Genomic DNA, 13,997 nt, shown 5'->3' on the forward strand with positions numbered 1-13,997 from the left:
TTCATATTAAATGTTATCTTATGTCAGTTTAATGTGGTTAAAGTATGTGGAGTTAATTTTAACACTGGTTCCTTTGGTGATTGGCAGTGTTTACAGTAATAGCTGTTTAAATTTCTGCTTGTTTATTTGGATTCTCCGTTTGACAAGTTATTGTTTTTACGGTTTCGAAACTTTCAGTATCTCTCAGAAGTGCAGGGTGTTTGTTTGCTGTTAGAACTTTGTGTACTGGAAATTCTTTATCTTCTGTGAATTGTAAAATAATTCTGAACACATTATATTTTTATGATAATGTGGCAGTTTGGCAAAATTTAGTTGTGTGGGGTCATTCTTATTATGAGAAACTTTAAATGTTTATTGTGATACATTATTCTGGCTTGTGTTTTCTCCCCTGATTTAGTGGATCCTAACTCTGGTAACTCCCCATCAAATCTGGTTTCACCTAAAAAGAAAAAACAAAATAAAAATATGCCTTCGACTACAGTTAGTGATACTTTTTCAGGTCCACTGCTCAGCCTGCAGAGCAGTTTCCTTTTGCCCAGTCTCCCTCTAGTATTCCGTTGCTGGCCACTATGGAATGAGGGTTAGACACATCCTCTGGGGCTGTTCTAGCACCTGGCACAGGTATGGGAGATCAAAAGCTGTTAGCTGCAGGAGTAGTCTAGAGTAAGACACCCTTTGAAAAACGTAATATTCTATCCCAAGATATTTTATCTAGTAGTGAAATTCAGAAGAAAAAGAAACAGAAGCTTTGTCATACAGCTGATAATCAGATTATAGCTGCTTATATGGCTGACATTGTTTCCTTGGATAACAGCATTCAGAAGAGAGCTAATTATGATGGTTGTGTTTCCATACATGGCTGTAATACTAGTTGACTAGAGACCTTTCTGTTGTTTCATAAAAAGATAAGGAATCTGATAAGGACAGTGGTGGTTTCCTAGCTGACACTGTGTACAGTCAAAGAAAATACAATGGAGCCAATGGCTATAAACCAATTTTCTTTACTGGTGCTTCTGGGACCTTGGCTGAATGCCCCTCTTTCTTTTTATGTTGTGGTAAAATGGTTTGTGAAAGGAGTGCTGCATAAAAGACCCCCTCATAAGCAAATTCCACCTTCGTGGGATCTCATTTATGTTCTAGAAAAAATGATTTTGTTACCTTTTGAGCCAGCAGCTTATGCTGACCTCAAGTTCTTTAAGTGAAAAACTGTTTTGCTTATTGCTCTGACATCTGCAAGGAGAGTTTCTGAGCTGCAGGCTCTCATAGTGGGGTACCCTTGCATTATTTTCCAAAAGGATAGGGTTGTGTTGCACACTAATCCTTCTTTCATGCCAAAAGTGGTTTCAAAGTTCACTCGTAATCAGTACTTCAGTCTCCCTGTGTTCTTTCCAGAACTTAAAATTGGGAGAGAGGATTCTTCATACTTTGGATGTGCATCAGCAGCTCTGGTACTGCCTTGACAGAACAAAATCCTTTAGGAAGACCAAAAGGGCTTTTCTGTTTCCTTTAATGGGACAAAGAAAGTACAACCTGTCCCTAAGCAAATCATTGCACCTTGGTTGTCCTGTAGTATTGTTTTTTGTTACGGCCACCATATCAAGGGGAATCCAGGCAAGGTAAAGGCACATTCCACTAAGGCCTTTTCCTTATCAGTAGCATTTTGGAAAGGGGTGAACTCTAGAAGTATTCTAGAGGCAGCAACTTGGTCTTCTGTCCATATTTTTATGAAGCACTACAAACTGGAAGCCTTTTCTAGATCCAGAGTAGGCTTCACTAAGACCATTCTCCAGGGATTCCTGGACCCTTATCCTTCCTTCTCCCAGGTTGGGTAGGCTTTGGGAATACCTACCCGAATGTCAGTAAGGTAGTGAGTTTGTTGAACGTAGTACAATTGTTTAAGTCCTACTTACCTATAACCATACATGTTTATAGAACACCCTGCCTTTCTGGCAGCTCTCACCCACCATTTCCCTGTACTTGGGTGTGTGTAGATGTTCATCGTGTTTCACTGTTGCAGTCATTACACTTGGGTTATCCTGCCATCAGGCGGACCCGCAGTCGGCCAGAGTTCCAAAGTCTTGGTCCAGCATCGGTTGCTGTCACTTCTTCCCTGACGTCAGTGCGCCAGGGGTATATAAGATGCAGCTGACGCCATTTTCTTCAGTCTTTCTTGCCGTGCAGTGCCCGAAGCAAAAGCAGTTCGCAAGTGCTGGTCGGCCTACTCCTGAGATTTTCGAAATCGCGTTTCATAACCGAAGTCTTCACTAAAGCTAAGTACCCCGTTGGGGAAACTCTTTCTTGCTCCAGACCGATGTCAGTAAAAGTTAACAATTGTATTTCTTGTGGGAAGCAAATACCTCATAAGGACTTCCACTCTTATTGTATTCCTTGCCTAGGCCCTGATCACAACGTCACTAGTTGTTGGTTTTGTGGTAGATTCAACAAGCGCACTATTAAACGTCTGTTTGATTTTGCATTGCATTACTTTGGCCGTAGGTTTAACTACATAATGCCGTCAGAACAGCTGACTACCGGCTATTCATAAAAAGAAAAGACAAGGAAAAGGAGGTCCAAAACAGACAATGATGAAGCCTCTTCTAGGCCAGTCGGCGGTTCGCCTGTTCTCAGCGAGGCACTTTCGCAGCCCCTGACACCCGGTACCTCAGAGCCACAGGCTGCCTCCGACTCCCACGTGGAGACATCTAGGCCTCTGGAAACTCAAGGTATTGGGCCTATGGAAACTATTCCCTCAGATGGGTCCGGAGCCGCTGTGCAGGCATTGGCTTCGGAGGGTGTTTTCAGACCTTCACAGTTTACAATCAAGTCATCTGCAGCAGCAAAGGCAAAGTCTAAAACTTCTTTACAGTCAAAGAAACAAGTACAGCATTCTCCTGAACAGCCATCCTGATAAAAGGCCTAGGCAGGAAACAGACTATGAATCCTCTGACCAGGTTTCAATTTCCTCTGATTCCTCTTCAGACCAGGGATACTCTCTTCCTCCCTATGAGGATTCTGATGCTGAAGAATGTATCCCTTCAGCCTCTCCTCCTGAGGATTATTCTTTTGGGGAAACTTTACACACCATGAGAGAGCATTTCCACTGGGAAAGCCAGGATTATTCAGAATCAAAGAAAAGGCTCAGAGATTGTCTTTTGTTGCCACAACACAGGCCCCTTGCTATACCACCTGTGTTAGATGTTGTTGTTGATGGTTTTTCTGAATCTAGTTTGACCCCTGATTCTTTACCCCCAGCACCAGTCAAGCCAGATAGGTACTATAGGGTCCCAGACTCTCATAAGTTTCTTTATAAAAAACCCTGCTGCTGACCCAGAAACTATTTCTCAGGGTCCCAAAGCGGTCAAGGCTTCCACTGCAAAAAAAAAACAGTCCCCTCTGACAGGGACTCCAGAGCACTGGATAGATGGGGGAAAAAGGTTTACACTTCTGCAACCTTAGCAGTAAGAGCTTTGAACTGCCAATTTCACATATTGAAATACCAGCAATATTTAATGTCTCTGTTAAAACAGAAAATGTCTACAAGCTCGGAAAGTGGGAAAACACACTCTGCAATGTGGTTTTGATTCATTAGAGGCTTCTTGTAGAGCCGCAGTTACAGGATCTGTCTTTCATAGGCATGCTTGGTTAAAAGAACAAAGTTTACCTGATCATGTTAAAGCCAAATTACTGGATGCTCCTTTACAGCATGATACTTTGTTTGGTGTTAAGGCAGAAGAGGTATTAAAGAAAATGGAGGATAAGGCAAAATCAATGCATACAGTAAAGGATTTCTTACAGGTACAGCCACCTAGATTAAGCAGAAATTGGCCTTCTAAAAATTGGTCCTTTCTAGTGTCAGACAGGCCTCAAAGAGGCAGATACAGACGCCCAAGAGGCAGATCTCAGCCACAAGGCTCCTACAGACCAAGACAATGGGGTGCTTCAACCTCCAAAGGAGGAGAAGACAAGTCACAGCCTTACAAGAAACAGTCTCAATGACTTTCCTTTACAGGAGCCAAGCACTTACCTCTTGGCAGCTCCTTTAGGAGGAAAGCTATCACTTTTTTCACAAAACTGGCACATTATCACCCAGGACAAATGGGTACTAAATATTGTCTCTCACGGTTACAGGTTCCACTTTCACACACTGCCAAGGTCAAAAGGAATGCCAGACCTGCCACAAAATCAATTGGCAGAGGCACAAAAGCAAATTACAGCTCTCATGGACATGTAAAAGTACCTCAGCAAGGACAAGGATTTTACTCAAGACTGTTCCTGGTTCACAGAAAGGACAAAGCCTGAAGACCCATACTGGACCTGTCTATTCTAAATACTTACCTGGACGTGCCCAAATTCATAATGTTGACACTGCAGCAACTTCTACCCATGCTGGGTAAGAAGGCTTGGCTGGTTACTTTGGACCTCAAAGAGGCATACCTGCATGTCCCTATCAGACAAAATTGCAGAAGATGCCTCAGATTCATAGTTGGCACAATGCATTATCAATTCTCTGCACTGCCCTTTGGCTTATCTACTGTGCCCAGGGTCTTCACAAAATGCCTGGCACCAGTGATCGCATTTTGCAGACAAAAAGGAATTCAAATATATCCTTATTTGGACGACTGCCTTATTCAAGCAGAGAGCAAGGACATTCTACTAAAACATCTGGTGTTTGTAAAAAGATTACAAGTTGCCCTAGGGTACACTGTAAATGAAAAGAAGTCAAAACAAGTGCCCTCTCAAGAGATAATATTCCTGGGTACAAGCTTGAATACAACAGCCCAGATGGCTTATCTCACGCCAGACAAGCAAAGGCAACTGACTCATTACTTTCAAATCCTGGCAACAAAAACCCAGCTCCCTGCAAGAAAAATTCTGCAGGCGTTGGGGTTCATGGCGTCCTGCATTCTACTAATTCCATATGCAAGACTGCATATGAGGAAGTTACAATGGTATCTAAAATGTGTTTGGACTCGACATTGCCACAGCTTGGAAGCAATAATAACTCTTATTCCTTGCCTGCAGAAGGAGTTTCGATGGTGGGCACAGGCCTGTCACCACAACAAGGGACAGCCTTTCACTTTACCCACAACCAGGCAGACACTGACAACCGATGCATCGGATTATGCCTAGGGGGCACACATGGCAGGAAAATGTATTCAGGGCAAGTGGTCCACAGACCAAATGCATCTTAACATCAATCAAAAAGAGATGCTGGCTGTACAGAATGCCCTGATAGCTTTCAAGGACCTTCTACATCCAGGACAACTACTGCTAAAGACGAACAACACTACAGTTATGTGGTACATAAACAAGCAAGGAGGCACACACTCATACCCCCTTTGCAGGCAAGCTATGACCTTGTGGAACACAGCACTGACCTATCAAGTTCATCTGCAAGCACAATTCCTGCCAGGAAAGATAAATACTCTGGCAGACGAACTAAGCAGAAACCTCATGGACCCTCAAGAATGGAAACTAAACCCACAGGTCTTCACCATGATAACAAAGAAATGGGGATGCCCGGACATAGATCTTTTTGCCTCCCCTCTCAACTGCCAACTACAGAAATTCTGCACAAGGACTTAACAAGCATGGAAAGTGGATGCTCTTTCATTCAGCTGGAGAACACTAGAAGTTTATGCCTTTCCACCACTGCCTATTCTTCCCAAGGTGCTCCTAAAAGTCAGACAAGAAAGGCCAAAAATGATCCTGATTGCCCCAAACTGGCCACACCAGCACTGGTACCCAATCTTAAAGAACTTGGCACAAGGTCCAGCCTGGACCTTACCTCAAACTCCTCACCTTCTGACTCAACAAAACAATCAGATTCTGCACAGCCAACTCAAAACCTTAAATCTGGCTGCATGGCAGATAACATAGCCACTCAGACCGCATCTCTCTCTAAAGCTGTGATGGATGTCATTCTGGAGGCCAGGAGGCCCAGCACCAGGAAATCTTATGCGGACAAATGGAAGAGATTCTGCACCTGGAACCAGGCACAAGGTTTTGACACAGTTGCTCCAAATATTCCTCAGATTTTACAATACCTAACTGAGATGTTGAACAAAGGCCTATCCTTTTCATCAATTAGGATCCATGCTTCTGCCGTTTCAGCTCACTATAACACAGAGCATCCTATTTTCTCTCATCCATTACTAAGGCAGTACCTCAGAGGGGCTAAAAACATAAGACCCCCCCCCCCCCGAGAGCAAAAATACCTACTTGGGACCTCAACTTCATCTTGGAAAAACTCACATTGCCTCCTTTTGAACCAGCTAATACAGCGGATGTAAATCATGGAAGACTGCTCTGCTCCTAGCAATAACTTCAGCACGAAGAGTCTCAGAGCTACAGGCTTTAATGGCAGTGGAACCTTTTATCATTTTTCATCAGGACAGGGTTTCTGTAAGGACAAACCCAGCATTTATGCCAAAGGTGATATCCAGTGTGGCTCTTAACCAAACCATTCATTTGCCAACATTCTTAACCAAATCCCCAGAATAAAGGGGAGAGACTTCTGCATACTTTGGACATACACAGGCAGTTACGCTTCTACTTGGACAAAACAAAAGCTATCAGGAAAACTGAGCAACTGTTTGTAGCATATGTTGCAGGATCACAAGGAAAAGCGATCTCAAAGCAGACCATTTCAAAGTGGATAGGACACTGCATTAGTTTCTGCTACGCACAGCATGGAAAGCCAGTGCCTAACAACATTAGGCCACATTCTACCAGGGCAACTGCCACTTCAGCAGCCTACCTCAGAGGAGTACCAACCAAGGACATTTTGGAGGCTGCAACTTGGAGTTCAGTGCACACTTTTACCAAGCACTATCACTTGCCTCTTTACTCCAAATCTAGAGCAGGCTTCGCCACTGCAGTTCTGCAGGGCCTCATTGCCTCTCCTACTTCTACTTTAGATCCAGCCACCCAACCTCAGCTTTGGGATTGTTCCCAAGTGTAATAACTGCAACAGTGAAACACGATGAACATAGTACAGTTGTGTACCTACCATAAATGTAGATGTTCGAGTGTATTCACTGTTGCAGTCCAGGTTACCCTCCCTCCATCCCCTCTTTCTCTGCTGGGGCCTATCTATACCTTTCTATCCTCTACAACCTATGTGGTATATTTGCTTGTAGCTGAAGGTGTTGTTTTTGTTTTTATATATGTATTGCCTACCTATTTAGGGGCACCTGACATCTGGGGCAAGAAAAACTGAAGAAAATGGCGTCGGCTGCATCTTATGTACCCCTGGCGCACTGACGTCAGGGAAGAAGTGACAGCAACCGACGCCGGACCAAGACTTTGGAACTCTGGCCGACTGCGGGACCGCCTGATGGCAGGATAACCCAAGTGTAATGACTGCAACGGTGAATACACTCAAACATCTACATTTATGGTAGGTACACAACTGTACTTTTTTGTTGTTGGTTGCTGTTGTTTTTTGTTTAGCAGCTTTTGTAGTGTGTGTGTGTGTGTGTGTGTGTGTGTGTGTGTGTGTGTGTGTGTGTTGTCTTTGGTTTGGAACAGCAGGTGTTTGCAAAGCTTGCTTTTTCCTTCTATTATTCCTTTTGGGTCCTACAGAGAAAACTGAGGGGTGCCGTCTATGGCTGTATTTGACTATCCCACCCTGTCAGCTGACTGGTCCCTCAGACACAGACATGCAGAGGAAGAAGTATGAAGGTCTGAGAGACTTCCAGAGAGAGGGTTGTAGGGTACTACTAATCACATGCCAAAAAGGCTGTGTGTTCTAGGAATAATGTACTGTTGCATGTAAATGGAACTTCTGTAACTGTACTTTGGCGGCAGTGATACATACCTTAAAAGTTCTTCACCAGTTATGCACTCTGGGTCCTCTTCTAGTGGTCACAGACAACACTTCCCTGATTTTTTTACCTGAACAAGCAAGGAGATGCAAGGTCATACCCTCTTTGCTGGTTGGTAGTGATTACTTGGGAGTTGGGTCTACAGCATTCTCTGACTCTTCGGGCCTCATAGATTCTATTAGAGTAAAACACAATGGTAGAAAGACAAAGTAGATACTGAACAGACCCTCATGAGTGGAAGCCCATGTAGATGTCTTCCAGGACTTGATCAGTATGTGGGCAACACCTCAAGTAGAGCTGTTCACCTCATTTCAAAACAGACAAACATATGCTGTTCAAGCCATCTTTGCATCTATGCTTGGACGACAGATGCTGCATCATTCCCATGGTCAGGAATGTTCCTGTATGGAATTCCACCCTTTCCAATGATCCCCAAGGTACTTAGAAAGATTCAGAAAAAAATTACCAAAGATTATCGTGGTAACCCCGTTTTTGTCCAGCCAAATTTGATTCTCTCTTTTAAGGGAATTGGCCAAGGGCATTTACCACAAGCTTCCTCACACACTGGATAAGCTCACACAGCATCAGGGACAAATGCTGCACCCCAATGTAGAGCAATTGCAACTGACAGCCTGTATGAGATGCATACTGTTTGCCAGTTTGAAAACTTTTTTTTTTGTAAAACAAATAGCAAAATCAGAGCATCCAAATGAGAATACTGGTGGTACCTAGCAATAAGCAAACATTTGTCTACAGCCACGTAAAGTATTACAGCAATTTCTTAAGAATAATATATCGTAACTGTCAGCTACAAAATGCATTAAGATGGTTGCCCCAGCTGTAAAGACATGTTCAATGCAAATAAGTTCAAACTAGGTGGGGGAGTACAAGTCCAGTTACAAAAAACAATGCATTGCCCCCTCAGTAAATAAGTATTTTATGCCACTATTATACTTGCAATACTGAACAAACATTCGGTATAATACCTGCAATGAAAACAGAGTGTAAGGCAAAATCTAGGCTATGATGCTAAAGGCTTATGAACTAAAGCTACTGAACCTGTCTTTGAAAGGTTATATTTCTGTCTTTCTTTGAAGTTTCATCATGGAACTTTCAGGTGATGACAAAGGAGTATTGTGTTATAACTCACACCTAAAACTGCAATTCTAACTTCAGAGCATCTTAGTGCAACACACCTGTATATTTCAAATGGTGCATCACAACATAAAGCAATTGATTTAGCCATTTCAAAGCAAGTCATTGTAACTACAGCATACCACAAAAAAATATATATATATATAGTTTTCTGATGAAGTATAATGGAGTTTTACTTCAAATGTATTCGCAACTCAGTAAAAAAAAGAATCTTAGGCCATTGTTTTACTAAGTGTACTGAGCAGAAGTTTGCCACAGCACCCAGAATGAAAACAGAGTACAATACAAATTGTCAGTATGGCAGTGAAGGCACATGAGCTCAAGGCAAAGGCTCTATCTTTGTCTTCTTTTGAGAGTATTACAAAACTTCAGGTAATAACATGGTATTTGGCTACATAACAGATTTAGGACTGCAGTTCTCACCACAGAGCTTCCATTCCATTACAGCATGCCACTGAATTTGACTCCACAGCTTTAGCTCTTAGAAAGCATGGTGTTGTAGCCATAGCTTGTTACAATTAAAACGTGTTTTTTGGAAAAATATGTAGTATTTTCACTTCTGAGTTACTCCAAACTTAATGCACATATATTCTGGACATTAGTTTTACTCACCCTTTCCTGCAGAGATCATATAACCCTTAGTTGCATGACAACAAAAGCCATTGGAAACTCTGGTTTTACTAGTTCTATATAACAAAAAAGAACAAATGTCATATTGCTGAAGACAGCTCACAATAAAAGTTATGGGACTTGTAAAAGGTACGTTGGTAAAAACGTGCAGAATTTCCAGCTCCCATGTAGCCTTAGCTGTCATTTTATACCAATGAATTTTATTCCACTCTAAGAAACAGTTGTCATGATCAACACCAATGTACTGGGTAATGCAAAAATAAACCATCTTGGTTGAATGCCACATTAGTAAGCTATATAATAATAAAAAATAAATTAAGCCTACAATAAATCAAACTCAACCAACATTAAATACTCTGTCAAACAGCTCAGCAAATATCTGAAAGTTACCATAATAAAGACCATAGTTGAACGCAAATTAAAATTAGCATTTACAGTTAAAAATAATAAATCTTTCTTTAACTATTGAAACTGTTCAACTTAAGCACAACCACAGTGTATTTTCCTGAATCATTGGAAATGGCTACATTATGTCCCTTCCATAAATATGTCCCACCTCAAATCCCAGGAACTATAGAACAAAAAGTTTAATGCATGCAGTTTGTAGAGCCGTGCTGTGTATTAAGTTACAAGTAATTTCATAAGCTCCAAAAAAATAAAAAAACACAATGTTCTAGACCCACAACAGTATTTTGTCAAAAGGAGATCATGGTTATTTGCCTTGGTGAACTTTTTTGAGAAAGTCAGTAAAGCTGTAGGTCATACAATGCACCTAGATCTAGCCAAGACCTTTGACACATTTAAAGGTGGTTAGAAGCATTTCTCAGGGCTCAGTACCGGGATCAACTTGTTGGATCTCCAAATCACTAACTGGGACATATGGCTTAGCTAAACTTGTCAACATCTGCAAGCTGGTGTTGTCATTTGCTCAGCAGGTGACACCAGCAAGAGCTATACCAAACAAATTTATGGTCTATTAGGAAATGGGCTAATGTTAAATACTAAGGAGTGTTGTATCTTTGGTAACCAAAATATGACAGCAGGTTACAGTATAGGTGACATCCCACTCTAGAATGATATGATCATCAGAGATCTCAACATCCTTATATGCATCTCAATATCTTTTGACCTTCATGCAGCAGTAGTATTTGGGAAATCCTTCTGTCTAGCATAAGTTATCTTCCCTCTATACTCTTGCCTGATCAACCCATTTATACAGTTTAATGCCCTTTTTGTATGCATCCACCTAAACGCGTCACATAACTACAAAGACCCCTGGGAGACCGAACTAAAATGATCACTAGACCAGAGAGCCCATTCACCAAGACAGGTTTGAAACTACGTCCTTATATTCTGTCTCATCTTTGCTGTGATTTATGTCAACCATTCTGTGTTACTGATGATTCAACCCTTCTTGATCTCCTGCCCCTCCACAAAACAAATGGTTCCACAAATATTAAAACTGAAGGCTTGACTCTCCATCAGTGAACAAAAAAGACATGCCAGAAGGACAAATAGACTGTGCAGTGCTTCCCCCATCCCTGTAATGTGTTGCATAAAAAACAGAGCAATACCCCTGCTTGCTGTATGGCAAACGTTTATGATCAAATGTCTACCCATAAATTCATCCCCATCCTGTCTTATTTGTCCCCTCCTGGAGACAGGATGTGCCCTGTGAAGGTTGGTGCTGACAAGATCTAATTCAGCCTTGTATTCCCATGCATAATTGCCAGCAGTTTCATTTTTTCTTATTTATAATAACATTGATAGCCACCCCATGATCTATATACAGTATAATCTGCCATGATTGATTGCCCCTAACTGCTGATCACAGGACTGAGCTGGCAATCTGTAGTCTTGTATTATGACAGAGATTACTGAGAACAGTGCAGTCTAAGGGCCTGCCATTGGTTGCCCTTAGCAACCGGTAACAAAGCTTTCCCTGCAATTTCTAATCTAGTAGTCCTTTGACAAGAGGCTAACAGAAACTGTAGAATTGTCTTTCAGGTACATTTTTTAATTGTGACATGAAGCTAGGTAAAACTATGAGCAGTTAAAACAGTAAACTCTACCTACTGTACATTTTTTTTTTATTTTTAGAACATTTGATGTGGAATGTCCTTGCATAACACTCGACTTCTTTCCTCAAGAATTCTGGCTGTAGCAAAAAATAATGGGGAAGGACAAAATCAGGGATAATTTGTAAGTATTACTGTGATTCACTTAAAAAGTTAATAGAACAAAAGATGTTGCATTAACATGCATTTTCTGAGCAGCAAAAAGTATGAAACACCACTGACTAGCATTATTGATTTGTCTATGATTTATCAGAAAATCTGGGACAGGGTAAAATAGAAGACAAAATTCAGAGATGTTTTTCAAAATCAGGCTCAGCTGAGGGGTATTGTTCTCTGCATACATCTTAACATATTTGCTCAAGAATTCTAGACATAGCAAAAATAATGGAGGGGGGATAAATCATGGTACATTTTTAATATTGCACTAATTTAGTTAAAAAAAATTAATAGTGTAACATGTTTTGCATCAGCATGCAGTTTCTGAACAATAAGAAGTATGAAAATCTGTCTGCCATTACTGACTGACTGTAGTGATTTACCAGAAAGTCAAAGACTATAAGACATGGGGAAAACACTGAGAAAAAGTCAGGGTTCTGCAGAAGCAGGAATAAAAGTCAGGGATTTAAGGTATTGGCAAACAATTTTTATGCATTAGTGTGTAAGAGAATGTGTTTTAAGCAGTGGGGAAAACGTGACAAAATAGACTGGAGCAGAACTGGAGGAATTGTTCATTTATGTGATTTAAGCAATAGTGTGTTTATAAATGTATGAGTGAGACTATAAAATGAGAAAGTCATCTCCCCAAAAGCAGGAACACACATATTCTCACATGTACACACTTGTATACTCGCACTCACACATGACTATAGGTACTCATATAAGTTAAGATTTGCTCCTTTTTCAAAAAAAAACTAGACTGTCTATTCTGCATATTCCTCTTCTGTCCTGACAGCTGTGGCATCAGCATCCGGTATCGGCATTCATTTTTGAATGAGGAATAAGTATGAAATTCTGACAACTGCTATTACTATCTGGCTGCAATTCTCAGTGACTTCCCAAAATGTCAAAAATGTTGAGTGGCCAGGAGATAAAACATGAAGCAAAAATCAGTTAAGCTGTTTCTTTTTATTTTCTGCTACTGTAGATGAATAAGTATTTTTTATGCCAAGGGCACAGAACAAGAGTATGTAGAAACCTACCCTATGGTTCCAGTGCCCTTGTTTTTAGGCACTTTTTCCATGAGGGTGCACAGTAGGTACTTAAGGAGGCAAGAAAACTTGCAACTAAAAAATCTTATGCTTAAAAGTGGAAGAGGTTTTCTAGGTGGTGCCTAGCTTCTTAGAAATGTTTTTTCATACGCTTCTATCAAAGTGCATCTTGCGGCAATCTCAGCTTGTCTGACCATGGATCCTCTTCTCTCATCTCTTTTTGTGGTGACACAGCTCATTAAAGGAGTGTTGCATGTGAGACCCCCTCAAAAGCAAATTCTTCCTCCCTGGGATTTCCTCTTTTTTCTTGAAAAACTGACCTTATCTCCTTTTGAACCTGCCTCGCAGTCTGATTTACAGTGCTCTGATATCTGCAAGGTGAGTCTCTGAGATGCAGACTCTCACTAACCCTATCTGATTTTTCACGGGGACAAGGTTGTGTAACACCCTAATCCATCATTCATGCCTAAAGGTGTTTCTGAATTTACCTTGAATCGAGCCAAGAACCTCCCATGTTATGTCCTGGTCCAGAAAACAAGGGAGAAAAGATTCTATATACCTTTGATGCGCACAGGCAGCTGAGGTATTACCTTGACAGAAAAAAGCCCTTTAGGAATGCTGAACAGATGTTTATCTCCTATAAGGGAGCTCAGAAAACTATTACATGCTGGTTGCCCTTTGCTGTTGCTTGCTGTTACTCCCATCATGATGAAACTTTTCCAGGCAAAGCTGAGGCTTACTTGGCTAGGGTTTTAGCCTCCTTGATGGCATATTTGAAAGGGGTGGACTCTAGAAGCATTCTACAGGCAGCAACCTGGTCCTCTGTTCATACATTCACAAAGCACTACAAACTGGATTGCTTTCCAAGGTGCAAAGCAGGCTTTTTTAGGACCATTCTCCAGGGATTCTCGGAGCCTGATCCTTCTACCTCCCAGGTAGAGTTTTGTTTGTCTTTTGGCTTTTCCCGGTTAGGGGTTGCTACAGCGGTACTCCGGTCCGCTAATGATTGGCAGTAGATTTTCACGAACGCTGAGGTGCCAGCTCAATGTTCAACCTTCAGCGAAGGCATGCCCATTTACGCATGTCTTTCGAACGCC

At 41.5% G+C, this 13,997-nt stretch overlaps 1 protein-coding gene across 9 annotated transcripts in view; it reads left to right on the forward strand.

Moving 5' to 3' along the window:
- TMEM177 (transmembrane protein 177) overlaps positions 1 to 13,997 on the forward strand; it is a 161,552-nt gene that overhangs the window by 84,926 nt on the left and 62,629 nt on the right. For 5 of the 9 annotated variants that reach the window (XM_044060659.1, XM_044060655.1, XM_044060654.1 and 2 more), the window contains one exon: positions 11,715 to 11,816. The exons of the other annotated variants lie outside the window; for them this stretch is intronic. The gene's annotated coding sequence lies outside the window, so the exon portion shown is untranslated. The remainder of the gene's footprint in view (positions 1 to 11,714; positions 11,817 to 13,997) is intronic. 9 annotated transcript variants of the gene reach the window in all.

This window comes from Protopterus annectens, chromosome 2.part0, assembly GCF_019279795.1.
Source record: "Protopterus annectens isolate FY-2018-M chromosome 2.part0, PAN1.0, whole genome shotgun sequence".
Lineage (NCBI taxonomy): Eukaryota > Metazoa > Chordata > Ceratodontiformes > Protopteridae > Protopterus > Protopterus annectens.